This window comes from Triticum urartu, chromosome 2 (assembly GCF_003073215.2).
Source record: "Triticum urartu cultivar G1812 chromosome 2, Tu2.1, whole genome shotgun sequence".
Taxonomy (NCBI): Eukaryota; Viridiplantae; Streptophyta; class Magnoliopsida; order Poales; family Poaceae; genus Triticum; species Triticum urartu.
Window position 1 is genome coordinate 344,888,476 of NC_053023.1, and position 23,859 is coordinate 344,912,334.

Genomic DNA, 23,859 nt, shown 5'->3' on the forward strand with positions numbered 1-23,859 from the left:
GTCATGCCTCCTACTGGTTCGGTGAACCTTGGTTCTTAACTGAGGGAAATACTTACTGTTGTTCTATAAGGAACATGGGAATCCGACAACTTCATCGTGAGTGGCAAGGGTGCATGAGCTCCTATAAGGAACATGGGAAGCGCGACTTATACGTCTAGAAACCCCGCATCTTCGATAGGTGCTCGGGCATGCAAGGCGACCGAAGGAAACATAGTTTCTATGTCTAGAACCTCGGTGTCTTTCGAGAGGATGCTGGGCATCCATGGGAACCTAAGGAAACATGGTTTCTACATCTATAACCTATGTGTCTTTCAACAGGGTGCTCGGGGATCCAGGAGAACCGTACTAATGAGTGTTATTTTTACACTCATCAAACCTGAGTTTAAACTGAGATATTTCATAGAAACCAATATATTTGCTTTGATATATGCTACTAATGTCTAGTGAATGCAAAGGATTGAAAATATCAGATCTTTATTTTTTTACACAGGAAATGGACTATATATATGGACGAAATCAAGCCAATACATGGAAAGGAGTAAAGAGCAGATCAAGTGGGAGGGGCACCAACAAGAACAGAGTGCAAGATGGTGTACCATATGACCACACACGCTCGTATGGGCGGTCGTATGGACTGCCAACGATGTCCCCTGATCCACCTAAACATAATTTATAGAAGTCCCTTTGCCAGAACAGCTACAGAACATCGCCGAGACCTCCATCTTTGTCATCCATAGTAACCCTAGTAGTTCCCATTATCTCCATCTTCATGGACACCACCAGCTCCATCGCCTTAGCACTCATCCAACTAGCCATACTTTGTAATCATCTATCACATTTGGAAACTATTGTAAGACATATTATCAATTAGTCAATATGCATGATGTGTTCTTCAATGGTTTCTCCTTGTGATCTGGTCTCCATGTGTGAGTAGTTCGACAAGTTAATGGGTTGAGGCTTAGCCTTACAACCCTATGTATTTGTTGGAGGGATCGACGGAAGTATTGCGATTAACTTCACGTATGTGTGACATGAAACTGCTTCATAGTTGTCTCTTGTCTCATCTGCGTTCTTCGTCCCTATAGGTACCCAGAATCATGGAGAATGAGCCACGGAGAGGCTAAGGCAGGGAGACCGTGAAGTGTTATTCTGAACACCGGTGAAAAAAATGTTTATTACGGTAACATGGATCCTATCTCTGGGATAGTAGAGGCATAGTCATTAAACGCCCAATGCATTTGTCGCATTTTATCTCACCTATTGGGGCAACCCGTGCCATAGATAGGGCCTTTTGGTTGGACAACTGACTCTTGATGTAGGACGTAGTCCGGTCAAGACGTAATTTGGACACATCCCGCACTTTGATACGTTGCAAGCACATCTCGATGGATGACTTCTAGAGCACAAATTAATATCATGATGATCCTCTTCAAAAATATATGGCTGTAACAAAAGTCTTCATACACATGACTATTTGTATTATAAGTGTTTACAGTTCCAACTCTATTTTGATCCGGTTAAAGGATGGAATTAATACTCTTGCAAAATCTTGGTAGAAACCCTTGACATTAAGGGTTCCTTCCTCTCGTGGGTTGCTACCTCTTGAGCACTGTGTTGGTTTTCCCTTGAAGAGGAAAGGGTGATGCAACAAAGTAGCGTAAGTATTTCCCTTAGTTTTTGAGAACCAAGGTATCAATCCAGTAGGAGGCCACACGCAAGTCCCTCGTACCTACACAAATGAATAAGAACCTCGCAACCAACGCGATAAAGGGATTGTCAATCCCTTCATGGTCACTTATGAGAGTGAGATCTGATAGAGATAATAATGATAAGATAAATATTTTTGGTATTTTTATGATATAGATTGAAAGCAAAGATTGCAAAGTAAAATAGATTGGAAACTTATATGATGGAAAATAGACTCAGGGGACATAGGCATGATCATGTATATAGGCATCACGTCCGTGACAAGTAGACCGACTCCTGCCTGCATCTACTACTATTATTCCACACATCGACTGCTATCCAACATGCATCTAGAGTATTAAGTTCATAAGAACAGAGTAACACATTAGGTAAGATGACATGATGTAGAGGGATAAACTCAAGCAATATGATGTAAACCCCATCTTTTTATCCTCAATGGCAACAATACAATACGTGTCGTTTCCCTTTCTGTCACTGGGATCGAGCACCACTAGATTGAACCCAAAGCTAAGAACTTCTCCCATTGCAAGAAAGATCAATCTAGTAGGCCAAACCAAACTGATAATTCGAGGAGACTTGGAAAGATAACCAATCATGCATAAAAGATTTCATAGAAGAATCAAAGATTGTTCATAGATAGACTTGATCATAAACCCACAATTCATCGTATCTCGACAAAAACACCGCAAAAAGAGTTACATCGAATAGATCTCCAAGAAGATCAAGGAGAACTTTGTATTGAGATCCAAAGAGAGAGAAGCCATCTAGCTAATAACTATGGACCCCGAAGGTCCGAAGTGAACTACTCACACATCATCGGAGGGGGCATGGAGTTGATGTAGAGGCCCTCCGTGATCGATGCCCCCTCCAGCGGAGCCCCGAAAAAGGCCCCAAGATGGGATCTCTTGAGTACAGAAGGTTGCGGCAGTGGAAATAGGGTTTCGTGGTGCTCTGGATGTTTTCGGGGTATGTGAATATATATAGGAGGAAGAACTAGGTCGGTTGAGCCACGAGGGGCCCACGAGGGGGCAGGGCGCGCCCAGGGGGTAGGCGCACCCCCTGCCTCGTGGACATCGTGTTCGTTTCTTGACGTCCACTCCAGGTCCTCTGGATCACGTTTGTTCCAAAAATCACGCTCCCGAAGGTTTCATTCCATTTGGACTCCGTTTGATATTCCTTTTCTGCGAAACACTGAAATAGGCAAAAAAACAAAAAAATTGCACTGGGCCTTGGGTTAATAGGTTAGTCCCCAAAATATTATAAAAGTGTAAAATAAAGCCCATTAACACCCAAAACAGATAATATAATAGCATGGAACAGTCAAAAATTATAGATACGTTGGAGACGTATCATGGGTTCAATAATTTAGTGTCACCTCTAGGGAAAAAGGCGAGAATCCTTTTTGCTCCTTTTCTGGATCAGTAATGGGACTAATCATACCTTTTTCTGGCACCATTGTTGGGGAGAATTTGTGTGACTAGTCATTGTGTTAGAGTTTTTTATTTTAGTTTAATTTTTGTTGCAAGTGTTATCGCTAGGAAACCCAAAAAGATTACCATGGCTCGTCTTGGAAGTTTTGCTGCTCCAAGCAATAGATGGGAGGATGTCCCAAGGCAGCCTAAAAGTAACCCTAGGTCGTACAAGGCTCATGGGCCCAAGTGGAGGTGATGCAACACCTTTGGACTTGTAGTTTGACTTGGATTCTGCTGCAGCGTCATATTGATTCGTCGACATCTCAATGCTCCGGACGAATTTGAAGGTGAATCCAATTGTTTGGAAAGATCACGAAATCTACTTTCCAGCAAAAAAAAGAATCACCCAATTTGGATTCCGTATGAAAGAGTTCTTGGTGTTTTGAGTCAGGTATGTCTGTGTAGCCCAAATCTAAATCCAGAACGTGAGAGACTTGGACTCTATCTTCTCTTGGCCCAAAAGTGACGTGAGAGGACTTTTTGAACAACACCTAAACTACTCTTTTCCCTTATCTTCATATGTGGATTGTACAAATAAACATGGCACAAAAGTCTGTGAAGTATTTTTGACCTGGATAGCATAAATAAATTATTGCATAGTTTGCATTAGAAATCACCTCACAAATATACATGTATGCAATATTTTTGGTCGTATCCAAGGTAGTCATGTCCTTATCATGATCGTGAGACACTAGCATTTGTGTGGGGTCACATAAAGAAGTTTATAAGGAATTGTCCTAACCATGACATGGAATAATGGTTATTCATTTGTTTTATAATGCCTTAACTCCTATGTCGGAAACTATGCTTCACACTACTGCAGGAGGAACAATTATGGGAAAGCCCATTGATGAAACTAAAATGTTGTTGGATGATATGCAAGAAACCATGCCCAATGGCATTCTGAGAGGGCTACCACTAAGAGACTCAATGCTTTTGAAGAAAAGAATACAGAGTTGAGCGCTAAACTTGATGAACTCATCTCCATGGTAAAAGGTAAAGAAGAGGTCAATGTAAATGCTATTATCGAAGAACATATTAATGATGTCAATTTCACTGTTCTTAATAGTTACAACCTCAACTGGAATAATAATGGGTATGCTCCTACATCACTTTATCCTAATATTGGAGCACCTAATAATTTTAATGGAAAAAGCAATTGTGACAAAAATACTTTAAAGAAAACTCTGGTTTTTTCATTGCTAGTCAAAGTGAGCAAAATAAAACATTTAAACACATAGTATTTGAGCATTGCGATAGATATGCCAATAGAGTAGATCATGAGCTTGCTAATATGGCCAAAGGCCCGTTATGTAATAGTTAACTAGAGAAACAGAGCTGGAAAACTCCCCTTGCGTCACCCTCGAGAGCAACCAAGGGGCAAACCCTAGCCAATGGCATCGCGTTCCCCTTCCTACCTTCCTTCCCATCGCCGGCGCCAGCCCATGCCACTGGGCAAAGCCCAATAGGTTCTAGCGATGGCGGGGCCCTTTCTCCCCCTCATGCATGGAGGCTCAGCGCATGCCGACGATCCCAAGCGATGGCGTGGCATTCGCCTATGGCGTGGCGGCCCTCTTTCGAGCTCGGTGGCGGAGCTGCAGAGCGACGAGCCAGGTGCAAACGGTTGGACAAGATAGAGGCTCCACCCATGGTGGCGGCGGTCGGCGGGGCTCTAACCAGATCTGTCCTTTCGGGCACCGGGGGACCTCGTGGTGGCTACATGTTTCGGTAGCATGGCTACTTCAGCTTTAGGAGCGGTGGCCGACGAGCGAAGGTGCAACAAGTGGTTCTATGCCTGGATGGACCCGATGGCTTAGTCCCAGTGTGTGGAGTGGGTTGGGGTGGTGGCTCGACATGGTGGTTGCTTTGGTTGTGGGCTGCAGCGGCCAGGTGAGGATGAGGCGGAGCATCAGGAGGATGACCTAGTGTCGGCTCCGAGCTTCGGCATGGAGGATGTGGAGGTGGAGTTCGTGGTCGTCCACGTGACCGAGATGGTGGAGTAGCAGACCATCCTGGAGTGCATCTAGGATGAGGCCTATGTGGAGGCCAACCAGTAGTTCATCCGATGGGAATGGGTGGCGATGAACGTGCTTTTCGTCGAACTCAAGACGGAGCAGCCGGAGAAGCCGGAGGTGCGGTTGCGGCCCATGTACTCGGTGCCGGCCACGAAGATAGTGGACATCTCTGACAAGGATTAGGATAGTATATGTTATTTGATCTATGTAGTACGTGGATTTTCTTGTTTGCATCCTTTGTATGAATTTAACGTTTGAAGAACAAGGTATCCGAGTGCAGAGAAGCTAATTTGAGGTGTAACCGGTCACTGCCCGTGGACGCGCAGGCACGGGTGTTTGAGGGCCCAGATTTGGGTCGCGTTTGGATTGTCGGTGAAATCTTATAAATGTAAATAATTACAATTGTATATTACTAGTGTCCACAAACATACATCCGCCAACATTTTCCGCTTGTAAAAATCCCATGTGTGCCAGTTCCCTATAATCCAGTGCCTTCCTATGTTTCGCATTGACTATCTCCTCGGAGAGATCCCCGGTGGAGGCCTCCACGGCGGCCGAGTCCAGGCAGTACACGCGATTCAAACCAACCGACGCTTGTGGCCGACCCCCACACAATGGAGGCCACACCGCCACACGAGCTATGGAGAAAGCTGCCCTCCCCAACTGCCTCTTCCCGATGGTGGCTCACCCCGCCCTCGCATGCCTCTTGATGTTCGACATCTCCGGCCTCCACCGTAAGGCCGCGTGCCCGTGCGCCGCTGTCGAGGTCTTCCTGAAGGAAATATTCCCTAGAGGCAATAATAAAGTTGTTATTTATATTTCCTTATATCATGATAAATGTTTATTATTCATGCTAGAATTGTATTAGCCAGAAACTTGATACATGTGTGAATACATAGACGAAACAAAGTGTCCCTAGTATGCCCCTACTACACTAGTTTGTTAATCAAAGATGGTTAAGTTTCCTAACCATAGACATGTGTTTTCATTTGATTTACGGGATCACATCATTAGGAGAATGATGTGATGGACAAGACCCATCCGTTAGCTTAGCATAATGATCATTAAGTTTTATTGCTATTGCTTTCTTCATGACTTATACTTATTACTTTGACTATGAGATTAAGCAACTCCCGAATGCTGGAGGAATAGCTTATGTGCTATAAAACTTCACAACGTAACTAGGTGATTATAAAGATGCTCTACAGGTATCTCCGAAGGTGTTTGTTGGGTTGGCATAGATCAAGATTAAGATTTGTCACTCCGAGTATCGGAGAGGTATCTGATAACCCACAAGTATGGGGGATCGCAACAGTTTTCGAGGGTAGAGTATTCAACCCAAATTTATAGATTCAACACAAAGGGAGCCAAAGAATATTTGAAGGTATTAGCAGCTGAGTTGTCAATTCAACCACACCTGGAGATTAATTATATGCAGCAACGTGATCAGTAGCAAACTAATATGATAGTTTTGATAATAGTAGCAGTAGCAATGGTAACTGAGGGAGTCCTGGATTAGGGGGTCTCCGAACAGCCGGACTATATCCTTTGGCCGGACTGTTGGACTATGAAGATACAAGATTGAAGACTTCATCCCGTGTCCAGACGGGACTTTCCTTGGTGTGGAAGGCAAGCTTGGCAATACGGATATGTAGATCTCCTCCCTTGTAACCGACTCTGTGTAACCCTAGCCCCCTCCGATGTCTATATAAACCGGAGGGTTTAGTCCGTAGGAAAACAACAATCATACCATAGGCTAGCTTCTAGGGTTTAGCCTCTACAATCTCGTGGTAGATCAACTCTTGTAATACTCATATCATCAAGATCAATCAAGCAGGACGTAGGGTATTACCTCCATCGAGAGGGCCCGAACCTAGGTAAACATCGTGTCCCCCGCCTCCTATTACCATCCGCCTTAGACGCACAGTTTGTGACCCCCTACCCAAGATCCGCAGGTTTTGACACCGACATTGCTGCTTTCATTGAGAGTTCCACCGTGCCGTCACCATAAGGCTTGATGGCTCCTTCGATCATCGGTAACGATGCAGTCCAGGGTGAGGTTTTCCTCCCCGGGCAGATCTTCGTATTCGGCAGCTTCACACTGCGGGCCAACTCGCTTGGCCATCTGGAGCAGATCGAGAGCTACACCCCTGGCCGTCAGGTCAGGTTCGGAAACTTAAACTACACTGCTGACATCCGCGGAGAATTGATCTTCGACGGATTCGAGCCCATGTCAGGTGCGCCGCACGATCACGACGAGCATGATTTAGCTCTGTCGTCGGACAGTGTTCGGGAGATCACACTTGCAACTACTCCGGCCTTCAATCCAGAGCAAATTGCACCATCCGAGTACGGGTGGATAGACCCCACCATGGAGTCCGCTCTCTCAGTGGCGATAGAGCCGGATACTGACTTCGCCCCTTACGAGAGCCGTATTGCCGAACCGTTGGATTCGTCCCCGGCCACGGGCTCCGAACCGCCTGCATCCGTGCCCATCGAATTCGATTGGACACCGATCATGGAGTTTACCTCCGCGGATATCTTTCAGCACTCACCTTGTGGCGATGTGCTAAATTCATTAAAGTCCCTCTCTTTGTCAGGAGAACCTTGGCCAAACTATGTCCGGCTAGGATGGGATGCGGACGATGAAGAAATCCGTTGCCCACCCACCACCCACTTAGTAGCCTTTGTCGACGAATTAACTGACATACTTGATTTCGACTCCGAAGACATCGACGGCATGGACGACGATGCAGGAGAGGAACTGGAACCAGTGCCCACAGAGCGCTGGACAGCCACCCCATCATATGATATATACATGGTGGACACCCCCAAAGAACGCAATGGTGATGAGACAGCGGAGGATGACCCCTCCAAGAAGTAACCCAAGCACCAATGTCAGCGGCGCCACTCTAAGTCCCGCCATAGCAAAAACAACGATAACAACGCAAGAGAAAATAACACCCCAGTCGACCCCAGAGGAAACGACGACCATATTGACCCAGCGGCAGAGCATGACGAAACTGCAAACGGCAAACATAGTATGTATACGATATCCGAACACGGCGACGCCGAGGATAAAGCTCATCAACCTCTCTCTAGGGAGGAAAACAGTCCAGACGAAGATGCACACAGCATCCCGGAAAGGCACTTGGAACAAGAGAACCTCCGTAGAAGGCTTATTGCCACAGCGAGGAGTCTGAAGAAGCAGAAGCAAAGTCTTAAGGCCGCACAAAATACGCTCAGCTGCAGATGGAACAAAGTGCTCAACAACAAAGAAAAGTATGGTGGAAGTTACCACACAAAGAGCTATCCAAAGCGCAAGCTACTGCCTGAATTCGACGATGAGGCCTTAGAGCCCACACAGCCAAAAAATAAAACGGCCAACCGGCCAGATCAACCACCTTGTGGCCACGATAGAGCGGCTAACAAGGCCGCACATAAGTCAACACACGATCTACGTGAAGACTTGCGCCAAAAATCCAATATGACCAGATCCATCTATGGATCTAGGAAGCGCGCTCCGGCACAAAATCAAAACCGAATACTACAATCGTCCGAACGCCATGATACATCCAAATACAGGGGTGCCGCACACCCCCTATGTTTCACCGATGAGGTGCTGGACCACGAGTTCCTAGAAGGATTCAAACCAGTGAACATAGAGGCATACGACGGGACCATAGACCCTGGGGTCTGGATTGAGGACTTTATCCTGCACATCCATATGGCTCGCGGAGACGATCTCCACGCCATCAAGTACTTGCCCCTCAAGCTTAAAGGACCAGATCGGCACTGGCTGAAAAGCCTCCCCGAAAATTCAATTGGAAGTTGGGAGGAGCTCAAGGATGCTTTTCGGGCTAATTTTCAAGGGACCTATGTCCGCCCTCCGGATGCAGACGATTTAGGTCATATAATTCAACAGCCTGGAGAGTCAGCCCGAAAGCTTTGGAACATGTTTCTCACTAAGAAGAACCAAATTGTTGACTGCCCGAACACCGAAGCCTTAGCAGCTTTCAAGCACAGCGTTCGAGACGAATGGCTCGCTAGACACCTCGGCCAAGAAAAACCGAGAACAATGGCAGCCCTGACAAGCCTCATGACCCGCTTTTGCACGAGCGAAGATAGCTGGTTAGCCTGCAGTAGCACCAGCGATCCAAGCACATCCAAAGTCAGGGATGGCAATGGAAAACCATGACGCAGTAAAAACAAGCATCGAAATAAATAAGATAGCCCAGATAATACGACAGTAAACGCCGGATTCAGGGGCTCTCGACCAGGTCAGCGGAAAATGCCTTTCAAAGGCAACATAGATGGATCGTCCAGCCTAAACAACATTCTAGACAAACTATGTCAGATTCATGGCACCCCCGATAAACCCGAAAATCACACCCACAGAGAATGTTGTGTCTTCAAGCAGGCCGGTAAGCTAAACGCCGAACATAAGGGGAGGGAGACACCAAGTGAAGACGAGGACGAACCTCGCCAGCAAAGCACTGGACGACAGAAAAAATTCCCACCAGAGGATAAAACAGTAAACATGATCCACATGACGAAGAGGAGAAGCAATCATGCACTCCGAGGCATAAGCGCCGTAGAGCCCATCACCCCTAAGTTCAACCACTGGCTGGCCTGCCCAGTCACTTTTGATCGCAGGGATCACCCGACAAGCATCCGGCACAAAGGATTGGCTGCCTTGGTGTTAGACCCAATAATAAACGGATACAATCTCACGCGAGTCCTCATGGACGGCGGTAGTGGCCTAAATCCGATATATCAGGACACAGTCCGCAAAATGGGGATAGACCCGACAAAAATCAGCCACAATAATACTACCCTCAAGGGAGTAATTCCAGGCCCAGAGGCCAGCTCCACGGGCTCTCTAATGCTAGAGGTTGTATTCAGTTCATCCGACAACTACCGAAGTGAGAAGTTAGACTTCGACATTGCTCCATTCCGAAGCGGCTATCAAGCACTACTTGAAAGAACAACTTTCGCTCGTTTCAATGCGGTACCACATTACACATCTCTTAAGCTTAAGATGTCGGGTCCATGTGGCATCATCATAGTTAGTGGAAATATTGAGCGTTCTCTATGCGCGGAAGAACGTGCGGCGGCTTTAACAGCCGAGCACTAGACGACCTCACCAACCAGAATAGATGACAGGTCGTCAAGACCGCGGACATGGTTAGGCTAGTCCGACGCATAACTAGATATACCCGAGATTGGTTTGATGGTTAAACCCTCATAGACGGTACCAGGGGCTTCCCGCGTGTAATCAGGGCTAGTTCGGCTCAACTGGACTTATCTTGAATTTTAATGGTTTATCGAGAATAACCAAATTTTTATTTATTTTTTGGCACAACAACTTTCACCTAAGTTCTTCTATTTTACAGATGATAATTGTGCTACACCCGTCCAGGACACGGCACAACGGAGACACAGGCGCAGACGTGCAGTAGGGACCCACTCAAAGGTTTCTTTTTAGATTAAGACCCGGCGTAATCCTTTTTTACTGTCTCTTGTTGATCACATCCTCCGGATACTCAATACAACCGAGAAGGATGCTGACGTTCTTGGCATTTCGCCATGTCAGAATATTGCACGTACCTGGACACGCGAGGTTTATTGTTAAGGGCATTGTTCAGCCTGGAATATGTTATAAAGACCGAATACCTTAGGGAGTGTTCGGCGTCGCGAGTTTGGCCTTATATGCATCAACTCTGAATCATGTCTTTGGTCAAATGTTGGGTTTGCCCAACTCCCGTGTTTTGCTACCTTACGTTCTGCTCTATCGGCTAAGGCGGCACTGGGAGAACTACTGCGATTGTGCCCTGGTTCATCCGGATGAGCACCTCAATAGAGAAAGCCGAAAAATGACTGTCATGATAAAGTGCGAGACTGGTCAACCACTCAATGACTTAGCGGAATCTTCGGGATTCCTCCGCATTAACGAAGGGCCGTTTCCCGGTCATGTATGTACGTGCACTGTATTCGGACGTGCGCGGAGGTACCAGGGGCCACATAGTAGTCCCACCGTCAAACTCCTGTGGCTAAGTGAAAGTGTTCAAGCAATATAGTCCAATTGCCTCGTTCGCTGCGCTACCACCTCCTTAATGGACCAAGACGTTGGATCAAGTGTGAATACACGTTTTTTGCAAACACCCCCGCATTATATGCGTGGGGGCTGAAGCCGACAACTGTAAACTTTCAGGTTATATACATATATGCATAAACGGCCACACATGAGGCATCATAATACTTTCACGCAAAAGTATAAACACAACCATTATAATTCAATAAAACATTGTTTTACAATGGGAATACATGTCACTAGAACATAATATTCTTCGAGCACTGAGCCTCTATTGAACGAGTGCCTTAAAGGACTTCTTCAAAGTAGTGCTCGGCAGGTACTCGGCCTACTGCCGAAGTCTGGGTTGCAATTGCGGTGGCCTCTATCTCTGCCTAGTATGTCTTGACACGGGCAAGTGCCATACGCGCACCCTCTATGCACACTGACCTCTTCATAGCATCGATATGCGACACAGCACCAAGGAACTGTTGCACTAGACTAAAATAACTATTCCGCCTTGGCCCCTCCGGCCACAGATGATCCACAACAGACCTCATGGCAAGCCCGGACAACCTATGGAGCTCGGCCCACTCGGTCATTCGCTCATTCAATAGCAGCGAACGCACTGGAACATGGAATTGTGACCAGAATAGCCTTTCCACTTCACGATCTTTCTGATCTTTGAAGTACTCGGCTGCATCAGCAGCACTGGCTGCCAAATCCACGTATGCGTCTGCAAAACTCCATAGTTGATCAAGAGGGGCATACTTCGGATCTCCGAACTTCATCCGCAACAAAAATGGCTTCCCAGCCACGATATCCCCAGCTTGATGCAGCTCCTCCTTCGCCGCTCTGATTTTAGGGCGGGCTTCCTTGGCTGCTACCATGGCCTTCTCCAGGTCCACCGCCTTTGCCCGGCTTTCTTCTTCAAGAAGCTGGTAACGGTCGGCGGCATCTTTCAACTCAACGGCCATCTTGGCTATTTTTTCCTTGCTTTGCAGCCTGTTCGGCCCTCAGCTCTTCAACTGCTTTTAGAGCGGCCGCATCACTATTCCTGGCTTGTTCCTTGGCTCGGGCAAGTTCCGCCCGAAGGGTCTCCACAGTGGCGGCTCCATCTGCAGTCACAACATATTAAAGATACTAGCATCATGCTCCTCTTACTATGTGTTAATCACCGGAGAAATCACATACCCTGTGCCTTGTCGAGCCACTTGTTGACAAGCACGATGTCGGCATCTGCCGCATCAAGTTGCCGCTTCAGCTCGGCAAACTCACTAGTCGGGCTAGCCACCGGACCTTCAGCCATATGCACATAAAGGCAGCCTGATTATTACGTGGAACTATGATCCTCTGTTTGCCGCCGTTTTCGATGGCAACCAGAGTCTCAGGGGCTACTATCTGCATAGGGCACACCTAACGTGTGCGGTACTGTCAAAAACATACACTATCCCACATACCTCAAAGCCTTTCAGCAGACTCATAAAAGCTTCATGCAACCCGCTTTTGGCGGATGAAATCCTCTCAATCACCGTACCCATTAGCGTACGATGCACTTCTGAGATGGCCGCTTGCTCCAGAAGATCCTTCAGTGCGTCGGATCGCACACCGGACGGTTCCGGACTCTTTCTATTGATCTCTTTAGGATCCGAATACTAAGGACTTTGGGTGGCCGAAGGATTACCCTCCGGCCTTGGCGGATCAGGAGAAACCCTCCGCGACGACACTTCAGGGTCGCCCGCCTCATGAGGCGGGGTGGCATGGGGAGGTGTTTTGCTCTCCATCATCTCCAGAAGAAGATCCCCCAAAGACGAACTCTGTCGAGAAGGGCTACGATCCAAACTACAAGATATATGCTTCGGTTATTATCTTCAGAAGTAAAGTAGGATATTTTTACTATTAAGTACTTTTTGTTTACTTACAGCTTGGTAGAGGGCTGATCCCCTTGCGGGCACTGTGCGGCAAGAATACCGTCCAAGGCAGGACCCTCTGGCGAAGATTTCTTCCCCCATTTGGAAACCTTTGTTTCCGAGTCTTCAGAGGTGGTCCTCTTCCTTCCTTGGGAAGAGGGAATTTCAGATTCTCCTCCCTGGTTGTCCTCCGCGGAGGCGCTAATTCCCCCGGTTGGGATGAATAATGAGTGAGGCCTGCTTTCAGCCTCTTTATTTCCCCTTTATCTTCCCTTGATGGTGCCCAATAAGGCGCCGGCTCGAGCATTCTGGCTAGTACTGGATCAGCCGAGCCCTCGGGAAGGGGGGCCGAACACCTGATCATCTTCGCCTTTATTACCCAGTCCTGGTCAAGGAGCGACTTTTCAGAATGATGTTATGATAAATAAAAAGACAGCATGTTCGGCCACGGGATTACTTACTTGGGTATCCGGGTGATTACAGCTCAGACCCGCATCCTCGGCGTGTCCGGACACTTTATTTGTGGTCCAAAGAATAATTTGTACATATCTTCGAGAGTCATGCCGAGGAAATGCTGAATAGTTCGCGGTCCTTCCGGGTTGAATTCCCACATTTGGAGGGGTCGACGTTTGCAAGGAGGGACTCGACGAACTAGCATGACTTGCATTACCGTGACCAGGCTGACATCTCTCTCAAGGAGATCTCGGATGCGACTCTGCAATATCGGCACATCATTTGCTGACCCCCAGTCCAGCCCCTTGTTGATCCATGACATCAGTTGTGGTGGGGGGCCTGAGCGAAAGGCTGGGGTGGCTACCCACTTGGTACTTCGGGGAGCTGTGATATAAACCACTCCCGTTGCCATAAACTAGACACCTCAGGGAAGGAACCCTCTGGCCATGGAACATCAATATTTTTTCTTATTACGGCACCTCCGCACTCTACGTGTCGCCCCTCGATCATCTTCGTCTTCACATTGAAATTCTTGAGCCACAGGCCGAAGTGTGGGGTAATGCGGAGGAAGGCCTCGCACATGACGATGAACGACGAGATGTGAAGGAGGGAATCCGGGGCCAGGTCATGGAAATCCAGCCCATAATAGAACATGAGCCCCCTAACAAAGGGATCCAGAGCGAGGCCTAGCCCTGGGAGGAAGTGAGAGATGAATACAACGCTCTTGCCAGATTCGGGAGTGGGAATGACCTGCCCTCGAGCAGGCAGCCTATGCCAGATTTCACTAGTAAAATACCTGGCCTCTCTTAGCTTCTTGATGTCTTCCTCTGTGACAGAGGAAGGCATCCACCGACCTTGAAGGTTGGATCTGGACTTGGTTGAAGGTACGAAGCACCTGACCTGAGGCTTGGGTGTTGGAACTCGAGGCGGGGGAAGGATTCGATTGAGTATGAGAGGGAAAAAAGGACATGCCTTGGCCTCTTTATAAAGAGGGGGAATATCAAGCGTCCTCCTCGTGGCTGTTTGGGACTTGCCTAAAATCGAAGAGTCATACCAACGGGCATGATTGGGTTACCCACGTCTGTATTGATGAGAATCCCGTAATAAGGGGGACACGATCTCTGCTTCGACAAGACGTGTCAAGAAAACCGCCTCGCAATATGTGAAGTGTTGGTTGAGAAAAACGGTTCAAATAATGACCGGGCCATGGCATGATGTCATGTTGCTAAACGTGTCAGCAGATTAGATTTGTGGAAATATTATTCTCTCTATGGTGGTATGTGGAACTTGTTTTGCAGAGCCGAACATTATCCTTGCGTTCAAAATCTTCCATGGAGTATTCGGAGGAAGAACCCGCCTTGCAATGTCGAAAACAAATCTACGCGCCGGACTCATCGTCATTGAAGCCTAGTTCAGGGGCTACTGAGGGAGTCCTGGATTAGGGGGTCTCCGGACAGCCGAACTATATCCTTTGGCCGGACTATTGGACTATGAATATACAAGATTGAAGACTTCGTCCTGTGTCCGGATGGGACTTTCCTTGGCATGGAAGGAAAGCTTGGCAATATGGATATGTAGATCTCCTCCCTTGTAACCGACTCTGTGTAACCCTAGCCCCCTCCGGTGTCTATATAAACTGGAGGGTTTAGTCCGTAGGACAACAACAATCATACCATAGGCTAGCTTCTAGGGTTTAGCATCTACGATCTCGTGGTAGATCAACTCTTGTAATACTCATATCATCAAGATCAATCAAGCAGGTCGTAGGGTATTACCTCCATCGAGAGGGCCCGAACCTAGGTAAACATCATGTCCCCCGCCTCCTGTTACCATCCTCCTTAGACGCACAGTTCGGTACCCCCTACCCGTGATCCGCCGGTTTTGACACCGACAGTAACAGTATCAGTGATAGTAGTAGTTTTGTAACAAGTGCAACAGTAACAATAGCAATATTAACTTAGCAAGAACAATATAAGATAAATTCATAGGCATTGGATCGGTGACTTGTTGGATGATATTCATCATGAGACAGTTATAACCTAGGGCAATACGGCACTAGCTCCAGTTCATCAATATAATGTAGGCATGTATTCCGTAAATTGTCATACGTGCTTATGGAAAGAACTTGCATGACATCTTTTTTCCTACCCTCCCGTGGCAGCGGGTCCATACTAGAAACTACGGGTTATTAAGACCTCCTTTTAATAGAGAACCGGAACAAAGCATTAACACATAGTGAATACATGAACTCCTTAAACTACGGCCATCACCGGGAGTTGTCCCGACTATTGTCACTCCGGGGTTGCCGGATCATAACACGTAGTAGGTGACTATAACTTGCAAGATCAGATCTTGAACATGGATATAATGGTGATAACATAAACAGTTAGATCTGAAATCATGGCACCCGGGCCCAAAGTGACAAGCATTAAGCATGGCAAAGTCATAGCAACATCAATCTAAGAACATAGTGGATACTAGGGATCAAGCCCTAACAAAACTAATTCGATTACATGATGAATCTCATCCAACTCCTCACCAACCAGAGAGCCTACGAAGGAATTACTCACTCCCGGTGGGGAGCATCATGGAATTGGCGATGGAGAAGGGTTGGTGATGACGAAGAACGAAGATCCACCTCTCCGGAGCCGCAAATGGACTCCAGATCTGGCCTCCCATTGAAGAACAGGAGGTGACGGCGGCTCCGTCTCGTGGATTGCGATAATTCTTTCTCCCTGATTTTTTCTGGAAAATAGGATTTTATAGTGTCGGTTTCAGGGTCTGCGGGGCCACCAGGTGGGGACAACCCACCTGGGCACGCCAGGAGAGGGGGCGCGCCCTGGTGGGTTGTGCCCACCCAGGTGCCCCTCTCCGGTAGATCTTGGCTCCATAAATTCTTATTATTGATATAAAACATCCTCGCAAAGTTTCGTTCCATTCTGAGAACTTTTATTTCTGCACAAAAACAACACCATGGTAGTTCTGCTGAAAACAACGTCAGTCCCGGGTTAGTTTCATTAAAAACATGCAAATTAGAGTCCAAAACAGGCGGAAAAGCATTAGGAAAAGTAGATATGTTGGAGACGTGTCAACTCCCCCAAGCTTAAACCTATAGTTGTCCTCAAGCAACTCAGTTGATAAACTGAAAGTGAAAAAGAAAAACTTTTACGAACTCTTTTGCTCTTGTTTGCATAAATAAGCTTAAACAGCACCCAGGTTTTCAGCCAACATTATCACTAACCATGCCGACAATAACTCTTAAAGATTATATTAACTCATATCAATGACATAATCAGCTAGCGAGCAATAATAAGACATCTCAAACGGCAACACGTTGTCAAAACAACCATGATATAATATGACAATAGTTGTATCTCGCTAGCCCTTTCTGAGACCGTAAAACATAAATGCAGAGAAGCTCCAAAGTCCAGGCAGCGACTAAACATTGTAATTCATGGTAGAAAAGATCCAGTCATGATGCACCCAACATTAGCTACACACGATGCATAAGTCATGACAGCTGTGCTCTCAGGTTCTAGCGCTTGTTTTAGAATGTGATGGCACAACATAAAATTAAATAGATAGTCCCTTCGCAGAGGGAAATAGTGATTTGCAGAGGTGCCAGAGCTCCAGTTTTTAAAACAGTGATAAATGATATTTTGAGACATGCACCCTTCTCATTCACTTCACGACTATCAATTATCAATATCTCCCATGCTAAGCACGCTAGTGGCGGTTCCTAAGCGATAAAAAGTAAAGGTTTTGACTCCATTGGGAGTTTTTCTTTGATTATTTGAGAGATTAACTCTTTTTGTGTTTGTAGTTTGGGACTGGGCATCCATATTACCGTCCTTTTCTCATACAATGGGGAGTGAATAACCACTCCACCTGAGAATAAACCGCTTAGCATGGAAGATACCGACCACCTCTTGTCGTTCCATGAATGATCTAGCCACACAAAAAGGATGTTTTTTTAGAAGTTCTTAGAGCAACAATGATCATGGACATGCATTATGCATAAGTAACAATGGACACTACCATGAGTAGGATATGAACACCATGAACATAAATATTATAGAGGCTATGTTGGTTTTGATTCAACTACATGCACGAACATGTGCCAAGTCAAGCCACTCGAACATTCAGAGGAGGATACCATATCATCATGCTACATCACAATCATTTTAAGGCAATGTTCATATCCAAGATAAATCATTATTCACTCCCAGCTACTTATGCATGACATGAGAAACTATAATCTCTAATTGTCATTGCAAACATGTTTAATCATAATGGGCTGAATCATGGGTACTAGGTTAAACATATTTACACAAACAGAACAAGTCGAGTTCATACCAATTTCTCTTTGCCACGGCCAGTTCATCGAATATCGTCATTATTTGTAACACCCATGATGCGGCTATATCTCCCACGTGTCGGAGCACGACTTAGAGGCATAACCGCATTGTAGGCAATGTCGCAAGAGGGGTAATCTTTACACATCCCATGTACTGAATAAGAAAATGATACATAGTTGGCTTACAATCGACACTTCACACAATACATAAATATAGCATTACAATCATCCAGGTACAATCAAGGTCCGAATACGGAACCAAAATAAAGACAACCCCAAATGCATAATGTCCCCGATCGTCCCAACTGGGCTCCACTACTGATCGTCTAGGAAGGAAACGTAGTATCATCCTGAGTCCTCATCGAACTCCCACTTGAGCTCAGTCGCATCCCCTGGAACGGTATCATCGGCACCTGCATCTGGTTTAGGAAGTAATCTGTGAGTCACGGGGACTCAACAATCTCACACCCTCACGATCAAGACTATTTAAGCTTATGTGTAGGTAAAAGGTATGAGGTGGAGCTGCAGCAAGCACTAGCATATATGGTGGCTACCTTATGCAAAAGAGAGCGAGAAGAGAAGGCAAAGCACGTTCGAGAATGTATGATCAAGAAGTGATCCTAGCCTACTTATGTTCAAACATAACACGAGACCGTGTTCTCTTCCCAGACTCCGCCGAAAAGAGACCATCATGGCTACACACGCTTTTGATCCATTTTTCATTAAGTTAAGTTTCAGGTTATCTACAACCGGACATTACCAAATTCCCATCTGCCCATAAACGCGGGCACGGCTTTCGAAAGTTCAAATCCCTGCAGGGGTGTCCCAACTTAGCCCATCACAAGCTCTCACGGTCAACGAAGGATATTCCTTCTCCGAGCGCAGCCCGATCAGACTCGGAATCCCGGTTACGAGACATCTCGACAATGGTAAAACAAGACCAGCAAAGCCAACCGAATGTGCCGACAAATCCCGATAGGAGCTGCACATATCTCGTTCTCAGGGCACACCGGATTGTCAATCTTCCGGTAGGCCAGCCCAGAGTTGCCCCTGGTGGCCACCGGCAGCTGACAGGTTGGACCAACACTTAGAGGAGCACTGGCCCGAGGGGGGTTTAAAATAAAGATGACCCTTGAGTCCGCGGAACCCAAGGGAAAAGGCTAGGTGGCAAATGGTAAAACCAAGGATGGGCCTTGCTGGAGGAGATTTATTCAAGGCGGACTGTCAAGGGTTTCCCATTATAACCCAACCGTGTAAGGAACGCAAAATCAAGGAACATAACACCGGTATGACGGAAGCTAGGGCGGCAAGAGTAGAACAAAACACCAAGCATAAGGCCGAGCCTTCCACCCTTTACCAAGTATATAGGCGCATTAAAGTAAACAAGATATAGTAATGATATCCCAAGAAATAAACATGTGCCAACAAGGAACAAACTCCAATCCTCACCTGCAACTAACAACGCTATATGAGGGGCTGAGCAAAGCGGTAACATAGCCAAACAACGGTTTGCTAGGACAAGGTGGGTTAGAGGTTTGACATGGCAATATGTGAGGCATGATAAAGCATGTGGTAGGTATCGCGGCATAGGCATAGCAATAGAGTGAGCAACTAGCAAGCAAAGATAGAAGTGATTTCGATGGTATGGTCATCTTGCCTGCAAAGTTCTCCGAGTTGACATAAGCTTGATCCTCATAAATGTTCTCAATGGGTTCCTCGATCACATACTCGTCTCCCGGCTCTACCCAAAGCAAGAACACAAGTAAAGGGAGACAAAATCAACCATGGTGTAATGCGCAAGCAACATGATGCAAAACATGGCATGATATGCGGGATGTGATATGCAGTGCATATGCGTGCTCCGGAAGGAAAAGATTGAACCAGGCCTCAACTTGGAAATCCAAGAGCGCCGCTGGAAAGATGAGTTGATTTCGGTCGAAAGCGATATAAAGATCACTGGAATCGGATGCATGGTTTGCAAATGGCAAGCAAAACAATAATGGCACAAAGATGCGATTAACAGCACGATGCCATCTAAATGCATCAAGAAAAATAAGCTACTGCACCCTAACATAGCAACAAAGCACATGGCAGTGATCCACTCAAGATGCTTGACAAAAGATGAACACTGAGCTACGGCTAAATCACCCAATAGCAGGCTCAAACAAGCATGGCAAAAGTGCAAAAGATATCAGGTTCATAGACTTAGAGAAAATAGCAACATGTCAGGATTTAACATCAGGAAGCAATGTTTACAGCAAGATAACAACATGCTACAAGAACATATAATGGCAAAGCAAGGCATGGCATGAAACTACTCAAAGCATATAACAAAAGTCCCTTACTGACCATAAGCCAAAAGGGATTAGAAAATACCATGGCAACCATGTAAACATAACAAGTTTCGTTAACAGATTCAGACTTAGCAGAAAACTGGGCATGTCAAAAACAGAGTTACGTAGGCATGTTTGCGAGCTCGATGCACTCACCAGAAGGCATTGCAAGACAAACTAAGCATACACCCAGCAAGAAGACATGTTCAATAACCTAACCATGGAAATAACAATCACATGGCATGAATGGATCAACTACAACAACCTCGGCAAAATTGATTAACATGTAAACAATCTGCCAGGAACATTTTATAGCAAATGTAGAGCAAGATTGTGTCATGCTAGGGTACTCCATAGTTGCAAACAAAGACATGGATTGATAGATCATAACAATATCTAAAAATCATCCTTACTAAACATGCTCAAAAGAGGCATGGATCACTCTGTAACAACAAGAATACATGACATAAAAATATCATCAGGGAAATGACATAGAAGAATTCCAAGTCCCTGAAATCAGCAACATCATGAGAGCTACTTTGCATGCTTGTGCTAGTCACCACATTGATCACAAAAATACATGGCATACACCCCTGTAAAGATGGCATGGCATAGCCCAAAACACATGTAGGGCTCAAGTTCATAGGAGGCACACATTAAACATGGCAAAAAATGACAAATGTCCATAATCTGTTAAGAATCAGAAACTAACATTACATAGCAATCTTGCAATAGCATTTAGGACATCAAGATGAACTCATATGAACATGGTGCAATGGAATGAAATGAAGTGCACATCCAGACGAACAATTCGATATGCTACACGCCCAAAACGGAGCTACATATGCAAAGATATGACATGATGAGCAATGCTAAAAATGTTAGGGACTTAGGCGGAAAACAGGGTCAACCTCTAGGGTTTACTGTAGCAAATATGGATCGGGGCATGTTTCACGAGGTTCGCCAGAACAGTAGCTCGCCGGAGTTCGTAGAGAAAGCAGAAGCTCGCCGGCTCCGAGTCGTCGGAGGGCGGCGCCGGTGGCCGGAGAAGACGGCGGCGGGCGGCGCGGTTGGGGGAGGACCGGGCGGCGCGGTCGGGGAGGACCGGGCGGCGCCGTCGGGGAGGACCAGGCGGCGTGGTGGTTGCGAGGAGGCACGGCGGTCGGCGACGTCGGGCGGTGGCAGCGAGGAGGCGCGGCGGAGGCGGCGAGCTGGGCGGCAGAGGTGGCGGGCTTCGGGCGCGGGCAGGTGGAGTTGGGGCGACGGAGACACAAGCTCGCGGGGGCCGGTGTTGGGCCTGGCGTGGGCAGGTGCGGCGATGTGGGGCGCGCGGCTCAGCGAGTGAGGAGGTGACACGTGGCGGCGGTGGAGGTGGCGGACACGTCCAGCCATCTCGGACGTGTCCGGCGGCGGCAGGGGAAGAGTAGCTAGGGTTTGGACCCGAAAAAGGAGGGGGAGGCCTATTTATACATAGAAGGAGCTAGGAGGCTCCAAATGGAGTGTGGTTTTCGGCCACGCTATCATGATCGAACGACCGAGAATATGGAGGGGGTTTTGGTGGGTTTTGGGCCACTTTGGAGAGGTGTTGGGCTGCAACACACACGAGGCCTTTACGGTTCCTCGGTTAACCGTTGGAGTATCAAACGAAGTCCAAATGGCACGAAACTTGACATGCGGTCTACCGGTAGTATACCAAGGCCGCTTGGCAAGTCTCGGTCCAATCCGATAATGTTTAACACCCGCACGCGAAAAGAGGCAAAAGGGGAACACCGGACGACATAGGAGTGCCGGAATGCAAAATCGACAACAGGGAAAATGCTCGGATGCATGAGACGAACACGTATGAAAATGCGATGCACATGATGACATGATAAGAGATGCATGAAAAGGACAAAAATCAAATGAAGAAAAAACCCAACCACGAGGAATATCATAAATTAGTGCCGAAAATGGCAAGAGATGGAATACAAATATGGCAGGTTACATACGGGGCGTTAGAACACTCCACCACTACGAAAGGATCTCGTCCTGAGATCTAGGACTGGAAAAACTCCAGATATTCGAAACGGAGGTGGTCCTCGTGGTCCCAGGTGGCTTCACGGTCAGAATGATGTGACCACTTCACTTTCAGGAAATTGATAGACTTGGTGCGACTCTTGCGCTCAGTTTCTTCAAGAATAGCAATGGGATGCTCATGATAATACATGTCTTCTTGGAGATCAATCTCTTCAAAGTTGATGGTGCGGTCACGAGTCTTGAAACACTTGCGGAGCTGAGACACATGAAACACGTCGTGGACGTTTGCAAAGTTGGATGGAAGCTCAAGTTGATAGGCGAGATCGCCTCTTTTTCCAATGATCTTGAAAGGGCCCACGTATCTAGGGGCAAGCTTCCCTTTGATAACGAAGTGACGAGTACCTTTCATTGGAGAGACGCGGAGGTAAACATGGTCTCCGATCTCGAAAGCCAAGTCATGATGCTTGCTATTGTAGTAAATCTTCTGGAGCGATTGCGTGGCTTTGAGATTTTCACGAATGACTTTGCACATTTCTTCAGCCTCTGTGATCAAGTCATTGCCAAGAAATTGGCGTTCACCAGTCTCTGACCAATTAAGAGGAGTACGGCACTTCCTGCCATAGAGAATCTCGAATGGGGCCTTGCCCGAACTCGCTTGGAAGCTGTTGTTGTAGGAGAACTCGGCATATGGAAGACAATCTTCCCACTTCATACCGAAAGAAATGACACATGCCCTGAGCATATCTTCAAGAATTTGATTGACTCGCTCGATTTGGCCACTAGTTTGAGGATGAAAAGCTATGCTGAAGCGAATGCTGGTGCCCATGGCCTTCTGAAAGGAATCCCAGAACTTAGAGGTAAAGATGCTTCCACGATCTGAAGATATCAACTACGGAATGCCGTGCAAAGAGACAACCTGGAGGTATATAGCTCTGCCAACTGAGCTGCTGTGATAGATTCTTTGATAAGAAGAAAATGAGCCACTCTAGTGAGCTTGTCGATGACAATGAAGATAGCATCATTCCCACGCTTGGACTTGGGAAATCCACTCACGAAGTCCATCTCAATATGGAAAAACTTCCATTTTGGATTGGCAAGAGGTTGGAGGAGACCAGCTGGTCGTTGGTGTTCTGCTTTCACTCTTCTGCAGACATCACATTCATTCACGAACTGAGCAATCTCGCGCTTCATTCGAGTCCACCAATACGACTGCTTGAGGTCATGGTACATCTTTGTACTTCTGAGATGAATAGAAAGGAGTGAATTGTGAGCCTCATTCATGATGACTTTACGAAGGTCACCCTTAGGAACAACAATGCGATCCTCGAAGAATAAAGTATCCTTGTCATCACGGCGATAGCACTTGTACTTGGGTTGGCTCTTGGCAATCCCAATCTTCACCTTCTTCACCATAACTTCAAGAAGCTGGGCCTCATGAATCTGATCTTCCAAAGTAGGAGATACTTGAAGGTTGGCAAGGAATCCTTGAGGAACAACTTGGAGATTAAGTTTGCGGAAAGCTT